This window comes from Anas platyrhynchos, chromosome 1 (genome assembly GCF_047663525.1).
Source record: "Anas platyrhynchos isolate ZD024472 breed Pekin duck chromosome 1, IASCAAS_PekinDuck_T2T, whole genome shotgun sequence".
Lineage (NCBI taxonomy): Eukaryota > Metazoa > Chordata > Aves > Anseriformes > Anatidae > Anas > Anas platyrhynchos.
Window position 1 is genome coordinate 108,801,274 of NC_092587.1, and position 15,505 is coordinate 108,816,778.

Sequence of the window (15,505 nt, forward strand, 5' to 3'; positions counted from 1 at the left end):
TAGACATCTTAATATTTAAAGCTCCTTAATGTTTTCAGAATAGGAATAGAAAAGTATGAGGAATTCTATCAGCATATATATTTTTCCTCTTTCTTTGCAGTGATGGAAATTTTGTTTCTAGAAACTGCTATGAAAGCAATGTTTCATTTGTTGTCTTTCTTTAAACTGTAGATAGGCTGGGTAAAATGCTTTCACATCTGGCCTATTCTTGACTTGCTTCAGCCTACATACAAAAGAAATCTACATGCATCCATGAAACTCCAGTCAGTGATTCAATCAGGTAACTGATTCAATCAGTTAAGACTGATGTCTTACTTCCATCAAAGCTAGAGAGAGAGAGATAATACTGTTCTATTAACCTCAATGGCCATGACTAGAAAATACTTTTTTAGTTGAGTGAATGAAATAAAAATTAAAACTATCTCCCATTATACCTTTAAATATAAAATTGTCTTTTACCACTTTTTTTGATTAAAGGTAGCCTAGCCTGAGAACCAATACTGCTCCTCAAGTGTTCATCTAAAGAAGTTGCTGTGTGCTAGATTCCAGTAATCACCTAATCAGAATGAATATAATTTTATATTTCTAAATAACAGCATATATCAAACTTCAAGTGTTCTAAGTATGCAAGGATTAAGAAGTTTAATAACATGTTAGGATTTTCCACTCCAATTTTTATCCCCTTAACTAGATATGATGAATATCTTTTAATAGCCATACAGATAAGTCATCTTTAGGAAAAAAATCTTCAGAAAAAAAAAAATAAATAAAAGGATATAAAAATAAAAGAGGAAAAAAAGAATTCTGATGACAATCTCTTGCAAAAGCAAAATAGAGAAAAATCATACCAACAAAATTGAGCCATAATTCCTTTAATGAATTGCATTAATTCTCTTCAGAACATCTTAATTCTGTTGTAATTCATTTATTTTGTAAAGAATTTCATTAATTTGCAAATCGTTCTATTGTAGAAAGATTTAGTCCATAGTTAGCCATAACTGTCATCATTAAGAAAATGCTTAGCAAAAATTAAAATTTATTTGTGATACTGTCTTTTGGAGTGTTTTTGGAGGAAGGAAGGAAGGAAGGAAGGAAGGAAGGAAGGAAGGAAGGAAGGAAGGAAGGAAGGAAGGAAGGAAGGAAGGAAGGAAGGAAGGAAGGAAGGAAGGAAGGAAGGAAGGAAAGCATTAGAGAAGAAGGACTGATTACCATTTACAAAAATGCAGGATTCTGTCTTGTAATCTCCCTGTAATGGTGTCAAAGACATGGGATTTTATCCCTTTTAGTGAGATAGATTCCAATCTCATCAATTTAAAGTGGTATATTTTTATGCAAAAAATAATGTAGGAAAAATGTATGTCCCCACACACCTCATCTAATCCCTTTTTTGGATAACATGAAACTTAGAAAAGTTAGTAGAAATTATTTTATATTGCATACAACTGTATTCTGTCATACCTGTGTAACCTACCACACATTGCACCAACTTTTGAGGAAACACTTTTATACACATGGGTAGGGGCCAAGAAGCATAAATGTTGGTGCTTTTCTTGGATTCCTATCCCAGAGGAGACCAACAAAACCTGAGAGAAAAGGGTAGCAAGTTCTGAGGAAAGATGAGCATTGATTTAACCTTCAAAACCTGGCATAGTTGCCTCTTTGTACAAAAGTCCTGCTTAACCTCCCAATCTTTTTATATTGATTCAGGAAAATAACTAGCACTATTAAAGCCAGTGTTTTTAATAAAGTAACAAAATAAACTAAACAGAAAAATATATAATCAAATGAAATTATTATATATATATATTTGATTTTTTTTTTGATTAATCCAGTCTTGCTGATGATATTTATGGAAACACACTCCTGCTCTTTAAGAAGAGAAACATGCATGCCCCAGATCTGAACATTAAGCTCCCTTATGTGTTGTGTGGGGAGAGGTTAGGGAAAAGGAATGAGGTGGAAGAAGTGGCTACTAAAAGAGATGCTCGGTCCTGCTAAAGATGTTTTTTACATTATTTACATGTGTTTGACAAGCAAGGTGTGGGAATACTGAGAATAGGCAATGAATGAGATGGGTCTCCTCCCTCTGCTCTCCTATTCCTCTGCTTCCATACCACAGTTTTACAAAATTACTGGAAAAAACATGATACAACCTCTTCAGCCATCAGCTTCATGGCAGGTTGAGGGTCACTGAGATGTGGCTTCTGCCACAAGTCTCCGTTAGGATACCTAGCATCCAGATTCATGATACATGCCAAATTCTATGTTTGAGGATTGGATCTTATTTTTCTGAACAGTCTACGGCTGTATGTCTGTAGAGTTAATGATTTTTGGAACAGCAAAAAGATTAGTCATGTTGCCAATAGTCACTATTGGACTGAATTAAAAGATAATTGAAAATATATTGGTGAAAGAAATCAACAACTGATTTTCTGGGAAATGGTAATGAACATGCACGTCAGAAGAAAAAAAAAAAAAAAGAACTGGGAATTCTGTCAGTCTGTTATCATGGAGAAAAGTAAAAATGTGAAAGTGGTCAAGACATCATAAAGACTATCTGGAACCATTATAGTCTACATTGGCCTATGTTTTCTTGTCAACTGCTTTTTTCCTTCCAAAACGAATGAGGTCTCCTCCCAGTTCTTAGTCTGTGGGTTTGGACCGATCCCTTTCAAAGGAAATGCTCAGCTTGCGGTGTTGCTGCTGTGAAATCCTAACAGAAGGAGGGGACTGATTTCTCAATTCTGTTTTTTTTTTTTTTTTTACTGAGCCAGAAGCCACCCTGACATCAAGTCATCAAGATCAAGTGTAAATTCAAGTAGTCTCAAAAGAGAGCTGATTTATAGTCACACCCTATTTATCTGTCACATCCCCAGGAATATACAAGCAGAGGGAAAACAGCCCATGTAACTTCCATGAAACTTCCATGTAAAATCCCATGTAACTTAAGTCTCCAAAACAGCTTACTTAATAATTCAAAAAGGCAAAATGTCAAAAGCCTGGCTCTTTGACCATTAACACTGTTCATTATTTCATTAAAACAAATGCCATTATTTCGCAAGAAGTTACTACTATTTCTACTAAGATGTGTACAGTAGTTTTATCCATAACATGCTGAAAAGGACTTCTAGCACATCTGGAGACTTGGAAATTTTTAAGCCACAGTTACGGAAGTGGAGAAGGGTTTCCAGTAGCAGTTTGGCTGCCTCTCCAGAGAGCCCCAGATGAATCATTCATGTTACCCACTTCTGAAAATATCAGTATTTATTAACTGGGAAGTGATTTTCTGAAGAATAATTGGTTATATACCATTCAAAACTCTGAGACCAATACATTCAATCAAAAATTCCATAGTTCTGTTTCAAATTGAAATATTTCAATTCAAACATACCACGGTTGTTCCCCACTGCTCATCCAGAGTAATGCTTTGTTGCAATTCCACTGTTACACTACAGTGACATTTACAAACTGAAGCATTGATTTACATTCTTTTAATGATATTGAAAATAATATCAAATCAATACATTCATTTTAGCAGGCTTCAGTAATTCCACGAGATAAATTTATTTAAATAGTGTCTCACATCACCATATGTGATAGTTCATTTGCTCTTAATTTCCTGCATTCTTTTATGAAGAAACACTGAGAGACCTGTGCATGTTCAGCTTGGAGAAGAGAAGGCTCCAAGGAGACCTCTTTGTGGTCTTTTAATACTTAAAGGCTTAAAGGGATCTTATAAAAAGGATGGACAAGAACTTTTTACTCTGGTAGATAATAATAGGACAAGGGGGAATGGTCTTAAACTAAAAGAGGGTAAATTTAGATTAGGCATTAGGAGGAAATTCTTCATTTTGGCACAGGTTGCGTGGAGAATTTGTGCCCCATCCCTGTAGGTGTTTAAGGACAGGTTGGATGGGGCTTTGTGATATAATTGCCTAAAGTGACTTGAAAATTAAACTGATACTCGTATTTTAAAGGAAGGGTATAGCATTGAAGAAGCTTCCAGGGTGGAGTGTAGTTGCACTACCTAAGCATTCCATTGGCCTTCAATCTTATTTGTTAGAACATTGGGAGAACCTAGTGTGCTGACTCTAAGGAACAGTATGGAGTGTAGAGTGGAATGTAGACACTGTGGCTAGGCTCTGTGACAAGATTGTTCTTGTGCACACCGAGGCTGATAAGCTGCACGTTTTCTACCTTGAGCCAATGACCTGTCATGTTTTTGACAAAATGCTGTATCCTAGTGAACTTTGCTCATTTATAAGATCATTATAATATCAAAACACATCTCCATACCAAAAGCTACCTGCCTCTGAGGTGCAACCACACCTCACTGAGCATGCATTCTAAATTGCTCGGAGCCTATAACTTTATATGAAAGTGAGAAAACTTTGCACCAATAGTAACCAAGACATGCATGACTAGAGTAATTCAAGCTCTACCTAAAAGATAGAAAATAGTATAAATTGGCCTAAGAGAGAGGGATTGTGAGGGAAGGTACCATTCTGACTTCTGGGATCAGTTGGTGGGTTGAGCCTCTCTCCCCTTCCCCAGTTGGGATAGATTGGATAAGATTTGAACACTTGGTAATACTGGGTGTCTCCACGGAAACTTAGAAATCTCTGTAGAGTCCTTGTGCCTTTTAAGGTATAATAGTCAGCCAGTGTTACTCATACTGTTGGCATTTGAGTGTGCTTTGCAGACAGGGAATTTATCGCCAGCAATCCAAAGAACCTGTGTACTTGTTGCTTTAATAAATTGCACTAGAATGCACTGAACCCAGATTTGATATTTCTAATTGAAAATGACCAAACTCTTTAAGTGTGGCCGTGGCAGTTCATGGAACATGAGGGTGTACTATGTTATTTGTGAATCCATAATCATGGTAGTTCAGTACCCTGAATGCGACTGGACTTATAACAGCTAATTGGCTATACCCCTTAACGCAACAAGCCTTGGCCAACCTGATCTAGTGGGAGGCATCCCTGCCTATGTCAGGGGGGTTGGAGTTAGATGTCTTTAAGGTCCCTTCCAACCCAAGCCACTCTGTGATTCTATGATTATGTTAGTTACTTTCTGTTAGGCAACTATGAATTTTCTCCTGTATAAAAAATGTCTTCCTCTGATACCTCTCTTCAGCCTGGATAAATTGCTAACCTCCCAGTAAGTTATGTGTGCACTAGGACTTGTCCTTACCATTTAGTAGCATTAATAAGATTATTATTGTTCTCTATTACCTTTTTTAGGCATCAAAAGTAAACATTTTTAGCCTACATTTTCTTAATCCCTATTTCCCATTCTTTGTTGTCCTTTTGAAGTCATACACTTAACTTCACAATGCAGGCAACTGAAATTAATGAGCACTCTTTTTCTGCTCACTTTCCAAACTGAGAACAAATTTTTTATGAGTCTCTTTCTAGTCTCTCAAGCAAAAATGGTCTCTGGAGGAGGGCCAAGGTTTCTACAAGGACAGAAGCCAGAAGAAGACTCAGGCATAGCCTTAATAAGATAACTAAAACCCACCTTTAACATTCTGAAGTGTTCTGATTGTTGTATTGCTACCTGCACATTACAAAAGTTTATCCCCAAATGGATAAGAAGAAAATTATATTTGAAGCCAGGGAGCACAATATTTCATTTCATTTCTCAACAGGAGGGCAGTTTGGAACTGGCATACAGTTTAAGAATGAGCAAAGCACAAAACATGCTTTTTTTTTTTTTAAATGAAAACAGACAAGGAAAGCCAAAAAATAACAGAGGAATAATAATTTTTTCATTGAAGCCAATATAATCAAAATGACATTATGCACTGCAAGATGCATTGCAGTCAAGGATATATTTTAGAGACACACTTTGTAAATTAAAATAATAATAAATAAATAAATAAATAAATAAATAAAACTACAGCAGAGTGAGCTTTTTTTGTATCAGGAAGATTCTTTTAAAAGCCCGAACATTAGGCGTTAGTTGGTACTCATGAGTACTGCACATGAGCTAATGCATTTGAAGATATTTTATTGAGTACTGCCATATATATTTGGTTCTGGAGAAAGATTCCTGCATCGCACCCCAAAGCAAGATGACAGCTTGCCTGGACACAGAGAGAAGATAAGGAATGATGCATATGAAGGTATAATATAAGCTAATGTCAGAGGTAGTATTTCCACCCAAGAGGACTTGAAATACTAGTAATAATGAAAAAGTTCACCAAATGATAAGCAAAAGGTAATGTTTCTAAAGGTATTTTTTCCCCTTTTTTCCTTTCATTTTCAAACTCATAGATTAGCCACTGCATTCACATAAAAAAAATAATAATAATTTTAAAAATTGATGTGCTCAATGTAATTAACTTATATGTCTGTGGTGTGCTATACACAATAGCAAAAAAATGTGTCTTTGATTCTAGTTACAGACACAGGATATGGTCTGTCTAGACTATCAAGTAACTCACCTCTAAAGTGAGTTTTACACGTGAGATTACATCTCTGAAATGGAAACTGCTTCAAGAATACTGGCCAGAGAAAGGAAAAACTAGATTCCTTTTACACTGTCCTATTTATTTTACCCACTCACTCTTCTAACCAGTCCAGAGGACTAGGATGTTTGCAGTCTGGTGGATATGCCAGTGTTTCCTGTAAGACATTTAATCAATAGATACCACCTTCTTTCCTCTAATACCTTGGAAAATTGTGTATTCTTCATTAGAATATTATAATTCTTGTTCATAACAAAATTTAATGAGATCAGTACAGACTACAGAACCAAAAAATAATTATACAATTCAAAGCTTTACATTCAATCCCATGAGTTATTAATTTATAGATCTGAGTTTGCATGAAATTTCAAATGACAATTTTTTTAATCACTCTTTTATCTCTATATAATTTTGGTAATCAAGAATACAAGAATACACTCAGCTATGCTGGATCTTAGGCTGGGAGATGTAAGAAATCTTATAAAAATTTTAAGTTCAAGGGCTCATTTTTGTATTCTCCATTTTTACTGCCTTCCCACCTGATCTTTTTAAAAGTCTGCTTCTATCTTATTGGATGCAACTTCTACTTGCAGGTAACATCTCCCTCTTTTGTAGGCTCATACTTAATTTTGTGGAGAAACCAGAAGACCATCTGTAAATAAAGACAGATTTTTTTAATGACACAGCTAGCAAGGCAGTTCCCAATAGGTGTATCATCTACAAAACTTTCAATTTCTTTTAGCTAACTAGCAGCTCACCCAAATTCTTCTCAGGCTCACAGACTGGTTGGTCTCTGACCTTATCCCCAACCCAAATTTTCTGTGAGTGTAGCCTCTCCAATGCTGCCAGCCCACACAGATGCTATGATGCCAGTGGGGCTGCTGACTTGCATGGCCACACAGGCACCTCACAGACAGTGGAGGTGATGCCTAAATTAAGCAAAATACACCAAAAGAATAAGATAGAAAATAAAGAGACAGAAATCCTCTTAAAATGTTAATTTCCTTGAACATCCTGGTCTTTAATCTTCTATTTGAATCTTCATTTAATCTTCTATAATGAATCATGGAATCGTTAAGATTGGAAAAGACCTCCAACATCATCTGGTCCAACCATCCCTCTATCATCAATATCACCCACTCAGTATCACCCATTTCCCTAATCACCACCTCCAACCTTTCCTTAAACACCTCCAGGAACAGTAACGCCACCACCTCCCTGTGCAACCTGTTCCAATACCCAATCACGCTTTCTGGAAAGAAATATCTCCTAATTACCAACCTAAAACTCCCCTGCCGTAACTTGAGGCCATTTCCTCTTGTCCTAACACTAGTTATCTGTGAGAAGAGGCCAACACCCAGTTTCCCACAATTCCCTTCAAGTAGCTGTAGAGAGCAATAAGGTCTCCCCTGAGCCTCCTCTTCTCCAGACTAAACAACTCCAGTTCTGTCAGCTGCTCTTCATAGGACTTGTTTTCCAGACACCTCACCAGCTTCATAGTCCTTCTCTGGATGCACTCTAGGGCCTCAATGTCTTTTAGTGAGGGGCCCAAAAGTGAATACAGTACTCCAGGTGTGGCCTCACCAGAGCTGAATGCAGGGGATGATCACCTATGATCACCTCCCTGGTCTTGTTGACCACACTATTGCTGATACAAGCCAGGATGCCATTGGCCTTCTTGGCCACCTGGGCACACTGTTGGCTCATGTTCGGGCAAGGGTTGACCAACACCACCAGATCCTTTTCCTCTGCACATCTTTCCAATCACTCTGCCACAAGCCTGTAGAGTTGCATGGTGTTGTTGTGGCCAAAGTGCAGGACCTGGCACTTAGCCTTGTTGAACCTCATCTCATTGGCCTCTGCAGACTGATCCAATCTGTCCAGGTCCCTCTGCAGAGCCGTTCTACCCTCCAGCAGATTGACATTTCCTCCCAATTTGTTGTTATCTGAAAATTTACTGAGGGTGCACTCAATTCCCTCATGCCAATCATCAACAAAGATATCAAAGAAGATGGGCCCCAACACTAATCCCTGGGGAAAACCACTGGTGACAGGTCTCCAGCTGGATTTAAGTCCATTCACCACCACTGTCTGGACCTGGCTATCCAGACAGTTTTTAACTCAGCAAAGTGTACCTGTCCAAATCATAGGCCTCCAGCTTCTCCAGGAGAGTACTGTGGGATAATATGAGGGAAAGAATAGCAGAGGGCTCTCAGGACATGCACAGGTATATGTAAAACAGTGAGTATAAATTGGGCTTTAATTGATCCTTTAGACTAACAATCAACCTTTTTGGAGTGGTCTGTATTGCCTACAAGAATTTTTAGCAAGTTTCTATCTATAGAGCTAACTGATATTGGTCCAATAATAAACATACCCTAAATGAAAATATTAGTTAGAGTCAAGCCTTTCATAGGTACCAAAAAAACAAAAACAAAACTGAAAAATCTGTCATGGGATCTGTATTTTAAATACCTCTAGATGTAAGGACACTCAGTTCAGCCAAGCAGGGGTATAAGGAAGGGGATCTGCAGCTGTCTATATCTCTCAGCTGTGGCCTTTGAGGTGTCAAAACAGCAAGAGTGCCTTTATTTGCAGAAGACAGGTTGGGCATCTGTCTGTCAACCATATGTTTTGCTGGCAGAGACAGGGGGAAAGAAAAGGGGTAAATTTTAGGTAGGAATGCGTAAGATGGATTGTTTGGGATAAAAGGAAACAGCTTTGAGGGCTAGCGAGCAGCAGGCAGGCAGAGAACATGTGAGTGCCTGTGTGTGTCCTGGCAGCAGAGAGAGGAACAACAAGGCACTTAACAGAGAAAGCCAAGTCCAGGGTCTGCCAAAGATACTGGAAGACTTGTCCAGCCAGCAGAGCTGTCAGTCTAAGTGTTCATTTAATGTGACAACGCAAAAAATTGGAACGAGTCAGTTTCAGACTGAAAGGCTTTGAATTTTTTATATTTTAAGTAATTGCTGACCTTCAATGTTTTCTGAAGGGGCTAGTGACATCTTAGGTCCTGCCTTTTGGATATCTACATGGAGCCAAAAAGATTTTTCCGCAAACTCCGTACCTCTAAATATCAAAGTGCTATATGTTTAATACAACATGCATCCAGTGAAGATAGTACTTTCACTTGGTACAAGATTTCCAAATCCAGATTAGGAGGGAAAAAATGGAAGACAAAAAGACATTTCCCACTGCTAAAAATAAAATCTTTAGTAGATGTAGACCAATTAAGAAATAGTTTTGACACAGCTGTCTATCTTTGGGCTTATAGTTCTTTAAATATTAATAATTTCAAAAATGTAATTTTGCTTTTCATTCATTTCACCAGATTGTTTTTCCACTTGTGACAATTCAGTTGCTTACAAAGTATGCTTTGCTAAATTTTGTAATTAAAAAAAGAAAAAAGCATAAGAAGTTGAAATAAAGGGAAAAATATTAAAGAAATACTATCATTTTCATAATGGGAAGAGAGAAAAATTTCCTTTATATTCTGCTGATTTACAAAGATACTTTAGCACAATATCTTCTTTGGATATCATCATTGGCAAGAGGCTGGATGTCTACTTTAGGTCCCAATTATGTCTATTTTAGAGCCCAGTGAACTTCTGGTTGATGATTTGGATCAAACACAACTAAAACATCTACAGCAAAAATCGCTATTTTCTAGTTTTGATGGGTGGAAAATTTGCAGCTTTATATGTTATTCGAGTCATACAGACACCAGTCTGTGTTCTTTAAAATTGTACTGTCTTGCTGGGAGCACGTGATTATTTCACTACTTGGTCCCAACCCTAATTGCACCCTTGGATCAGTGACCAAATCTTCACTCTTACTTAAGAGTCAAAATGTTTATTTTTCAATATAGTTTTACAAATAGTTACTCTGTAGACTTGATGGATTAGGCCTTTGCCAGGTAATTGATAAAACACTGCTGAAAATAGCAGTTTACACTTTGGAGAGGAATATGATATTTCTAAACGTTTCTCGAACAACTTCTAAGAGTCCCAATAACAAAATTAGATTTTCAATTAGATCTGAGAGTGTAACTGGAAATAATTGCTGCTCTGATTTTATGTTTATCTGTGGGTATGGGGGATACATATGTGCAGTTTTGCAGAACAAAAACCTCTTGAGGCACAGCAGGTCAGCACTGGGGTTCCTCTTGTTATTTTACAATATAAGCTTCAACTGGTGTTCTGACCCTGTCTTCTGGGGTTCTACACAGTCTTGATCACACAGTCATGCACATCACAGAGATGTTGCTAGATGTCTTCCTTTCACCTCCTACCCTGTTTAAGCCTGTGATTATGATTTAAAGAAAATATTGAAAAACTCAGCAGTAGAGTTCTCACAAAACAAAACTGAGCACAAATCAGACAGATAAGGCTGTGTATGGTACCAATCACTATAGTTCAACAGAAAGCATGGCTACCTGATTTTTGCTAGTCAAGATCTCGCATAACAGGAAAAGAGGTGGACTAAACAGATGCTTCCTCTCCATGTTGTGCCAACGTATGTGAAGCAAAAAGTGAAATTTGAAACAAAGTTGGAGCAGAGTGCAATGACACATTTACAAGTACTGAAGACTTTGGCCACCTGTATAAATGGCTGGAACCACCTCATTCTCCATTATATTTGCTTTCTCTACCCACACCATCTGCATCTACATCAAGTGACTAATGGTGACAGTCATTAAAAGGTTTCTCTGTGCACATAAACTTGCCTTTGTATTTTAATTGTCCTACTTCCAAGTAAAGGAGAGCACAGGATATTTGGTGGTATTAAGTTACCAATTCTGGAAACAGTCTTTAAAGTGAATTCTGTGCCTTTTAATATGTACGGTTAATCTAGAAACTCAAACCTCCTGGATTTGTAGATAGGCAGCAAGTGTTTTTTGTTTGTTTGTTAGTTGTTTTGCATTGTTTTGTGTTTGGTTGGTTGGTTGGTTTTGGTTTCATTTTGATCTTAGTACAGGGAAAACAATTCAAATGTTCCCAGCTGTGGACTGTGAGATAAGACACATTTTCAAATTTCATTCAGAGAAACCATTATTCAACAAGAAGCCACAGAAAACTTGTTGCCTCTTCAGGGGCACAGTTAAGATACCTAACTTCAGTTCCACTCTCCTTCAAAAAAATAAGTGTGTAGAAACTGATTTTCATATTCCTGCTGTGCCCTCTCCGTGGAGCTCACTCTGTGAAGCAAGGAATATACAATACCTCTCCATCTAACAAAAAGACCAGCTTCTGGACTCTGTTTTACTTTTACCTTCACATTGCACAGAAACATAAAAAGAATAAATGTTGATCTACAGATAAATAGAGGTTTCTGTCTGGGAAAAAGTGTTCACACTTCCATCATGACCCTCCTCAGGCCTCACATTTGCAATCTGGCACATCAGAAACAATCTTTGTGTTTCAACCAAGCCAAGTTATTTCTTGAAATATTACCCAGAACTTCAAAGAATTAAAGTCTTCTGCTACCAATTTTCAGTCATCCAAGTAGGGGGAAGGACTGCAAATTTTTAAAAATTTATGAATAAACCTTGTGAAAAGAAGTGTCCATCTAAACACAAATCTTCTATCCCTTACTTCTATTTCTGTTATCCTTTAGGACTGCCCTTTAGATTCTTTAAGACTGCATTTGCTACAAACAAGAGGCAGACTTCAGTTATATCAGTAAGGTAAAAATAAAATCATATTCCGAATTTTGTGTCTGAAAGATAAACACTTTAGAATGTAGCAAAAATGGGGAAAATCTGTCACCCCAAAACAACTTGTGAAGGACAAAATTACTATTTGAAGGTTGTAGGAAGAAGAAAGGCCAAACAAGTTGTAAACTTCAATTAATCCAATAGGACGTACTCAAAAACAGATGGCCCTGACTCATGGAGTCATGTTGTGTGCCCATTTCCCGTCTCCATATAAACAAGACAAGACTAACTACATGGAAATAATTTGTATAATCTTCTGAATATAGTAGAACATGAATTTTCTTTCATTTTCTTTAAAAATACCACTTAAGATGTGGAAATAAAACAGTTGATCTACAATGGCTGGCAGTTCTATTTCCTGCAACTTTTGTTGTACCAACTAGAGAAGCCTAGCAGTACATAATTAAACACGAGTCCAAAGCATGACAGAAGTGGCAGTAAATATGGATGTTTCTACAGATACTATCTTTCTACTTAGATATTATGACTTGTGATAAAACTCAAATAGAATATATGTCTGCAAGCAGTTTTCTGATGCATTTGAAATTTGAAATTTCCCAGGAAATTTTGTTTAGTGCTTTCTGAAAATATTATTATAAAGCCACCAGATGCTATGTGATTTTGCTGTCTACTTACTATCATGCCTATTAGTTACAAAGTGCTAAGTGACTACTTTTCTTTTCTTTGGTCTTCCATATGTTAAATTTATACTTAAATATATGTATGTATGCATGTATATATATGTGTGTATGTGTGTCAATGTACATATGTGTGCTTGTTTGTGTGTGTATAAAAGTTCATTTTCTTTAAGAAGCTTTGCTTGAAGTTTAACAGTGTCAGTTGTATAGCTTTCAATATCATGTCATCTGTGTGGTTCATAAACCTTCAAAATATTAGTTCTCATGTAACCATTCGAAGTTGTCCTGTCAACATCTATGTTGAAAATGACTGAGAAGATTTTTCAGAACACCATTACAAAGCTGTTACTAGACTTCTCCCTGTCTCTTGACTGAGAAGAAATGGGAGTCAGGCAACCCAGTAAGCCTAGGAAGCCTGTGTCAAAGATTATTTATGTGCTGGGATGTACTATCAACTACTCCAGTGTTTTGCTCCCCAAGTCATGCAAATGCTGACTAAAAGCATCCACACACTCCAACAACAGAGCAATGGGAGAGGTAGATGCACAGGCACATGCAGAGCACAAGACTGAGTGGAGTGAATACCAAAGCTTTTACCAGAATATTCCTGAATTAATATAACTGTCCTCACTTTCCTAAATCTATATGCTATCAATGTCTGTATCTAATGTTGCTCACACTGTTCCTTTCTAGGAACATAACTGTATAAGCAGCCCCATCAATTTGCACCATGCCCATCTTTCAATCAATGATTTCTCAAGTGGAATTATGGCAGGAGAGAGCAGTTCTGCATATCACCATGCCCCAGCAGATTACCTAATAAGACCATGGACAACTTGACTCACACTACAACAAACCATAAGCACATGCAAACACACTTAATATACAATATGATGCTTAAATACTACTTCATTTGCTACTGCATATTCTAGCATGATTTAACCTCATTCAGATGACAGACTTCTCTGCTAACATGTGCATTTGGGAGCAAGCCAAATTCAACATGATTCATGCCATGAAGAATCTCATTGACTTCACCTCACTTTTGTGTTTCTCTGTTCTTTCAGCTGTGGGTCCTATGAGACAAAGGATCTTTTTATATTGTTTATAACTAGGAGACTTATCAAGAAAAGGAGGGAGTCAGTGAGTTGCTAAGGCAGCCATCAGAAATTTCCCCATCCAGTAAGCCTGAAGACCATTTTCAGTTTCTTTTTATGAAAAAAACTTGTCAAGTATCAGCTGCCAAGAATACTGGAAAAAGATGTGTGACTTTTCCTTAACTGGAAAAAAAAAATAAAAAAAAGGAGTTGCTAGAAATATATACAATACACCTTTCTACATCTCAGCAGGGCATGGTGCCATGAGCGGATGAGCAGAACTAAGAAGCCAGTCACTGTGATATGCTAGGGACTTGTCTCTGTAAAACAGACTGCAGCATTTAACAGAAGCTGTCTGAGATGATTGTTTTCAGAACACTGTGGCAAAGCTAGCAACTAGGCCTTTCCCTGACTCCCAACTGAGAATAAATCCATTGCTCTCATTTAGAATAAAGCTTCACATAATGCATATAACATTATATTAACAATGACTTAAAAAACATGCTCCCATTATTCTACAGTTCCCCCACAGGGCTGGACTAAACATAGAAGTTGTTGATTATTCAGGTTCAATTTTGATCTCTGCTTCTGCATTCATTCCTCTTTGGATAGATTTCTAAGCCCACCCTAAAAAGATCTTTGGAAAATTGACTTGCAGCTTCCACAGTTTCACCTATCTGTAGGGACTTCCAGTATTCTTGACTCTTCTTAAGCTGCTCCTCTAACATTATTTTTCAGCTCCTTACAGTGCTTTCTTTCCCTGATCTCATTTTCACTGGCAAATTTTAGCCTAGCATGGACAAACAGATGAAGATCTATTGGACTTCTGTGGCCATTTCCCAGCTAAAGTTTGTTTCTCCCTTGCATATAGGTGAAAATCTATCTTTGTACTAAACCAAGCCTTTCTGGGAAGGTGTTAGACCCAGAGGTTGGGTGCTTTCCGCTTTCCCCAAGAATCCTTCTGCTTGCATAACTTATTAACAAGAAACCTGGAAATCTAGGCCTTCACAGGACACAGAGCAGAAGGGTTTAGGACAAAGTATCACAGACTTTTGGGATGTCTCTAAATAACCTTGCAAGCAAGAGCATAATTTTTTGTATTTGAAATGTCTCTTTACTGAAGAATGGGCAAATAAGGGAAAATGCCAAAGCCAAACTCCTCCTTCTACACGTTCATTTCTTCACTTTCAGCTGAAAACAGCAGCTGTGCTCAGGAATGTAAAGTAGTGTGGGATACAGGTTAGAGAACAACTGTGGTTAGCCAAAGAAGCTGGATTCCCAGTTTGTGGGAAAATGAGAGTCCTTGAAATTGATTTCAGCCCAAATAGGACAAAAATCCAAAGGAAAAAAAAAAAAAGAAATAAATACAACAAACCCAGAAATCCCCAAGAGTTGGAAGCTCTTTGGATCTTTTAGCATCTCAGTAAAACAAACAAAAAATGTAAGGTTCATATAATAGCTACAAGGGTCACACCAGGTTGCTGGTCCCAAGGCAGACTTGTTAACAGGCCACCCATGGCAAGGGTCACAGATCTACCCATCCCCCCAGCTGCAGGGAGGACCTGCCAAACCCCACCAT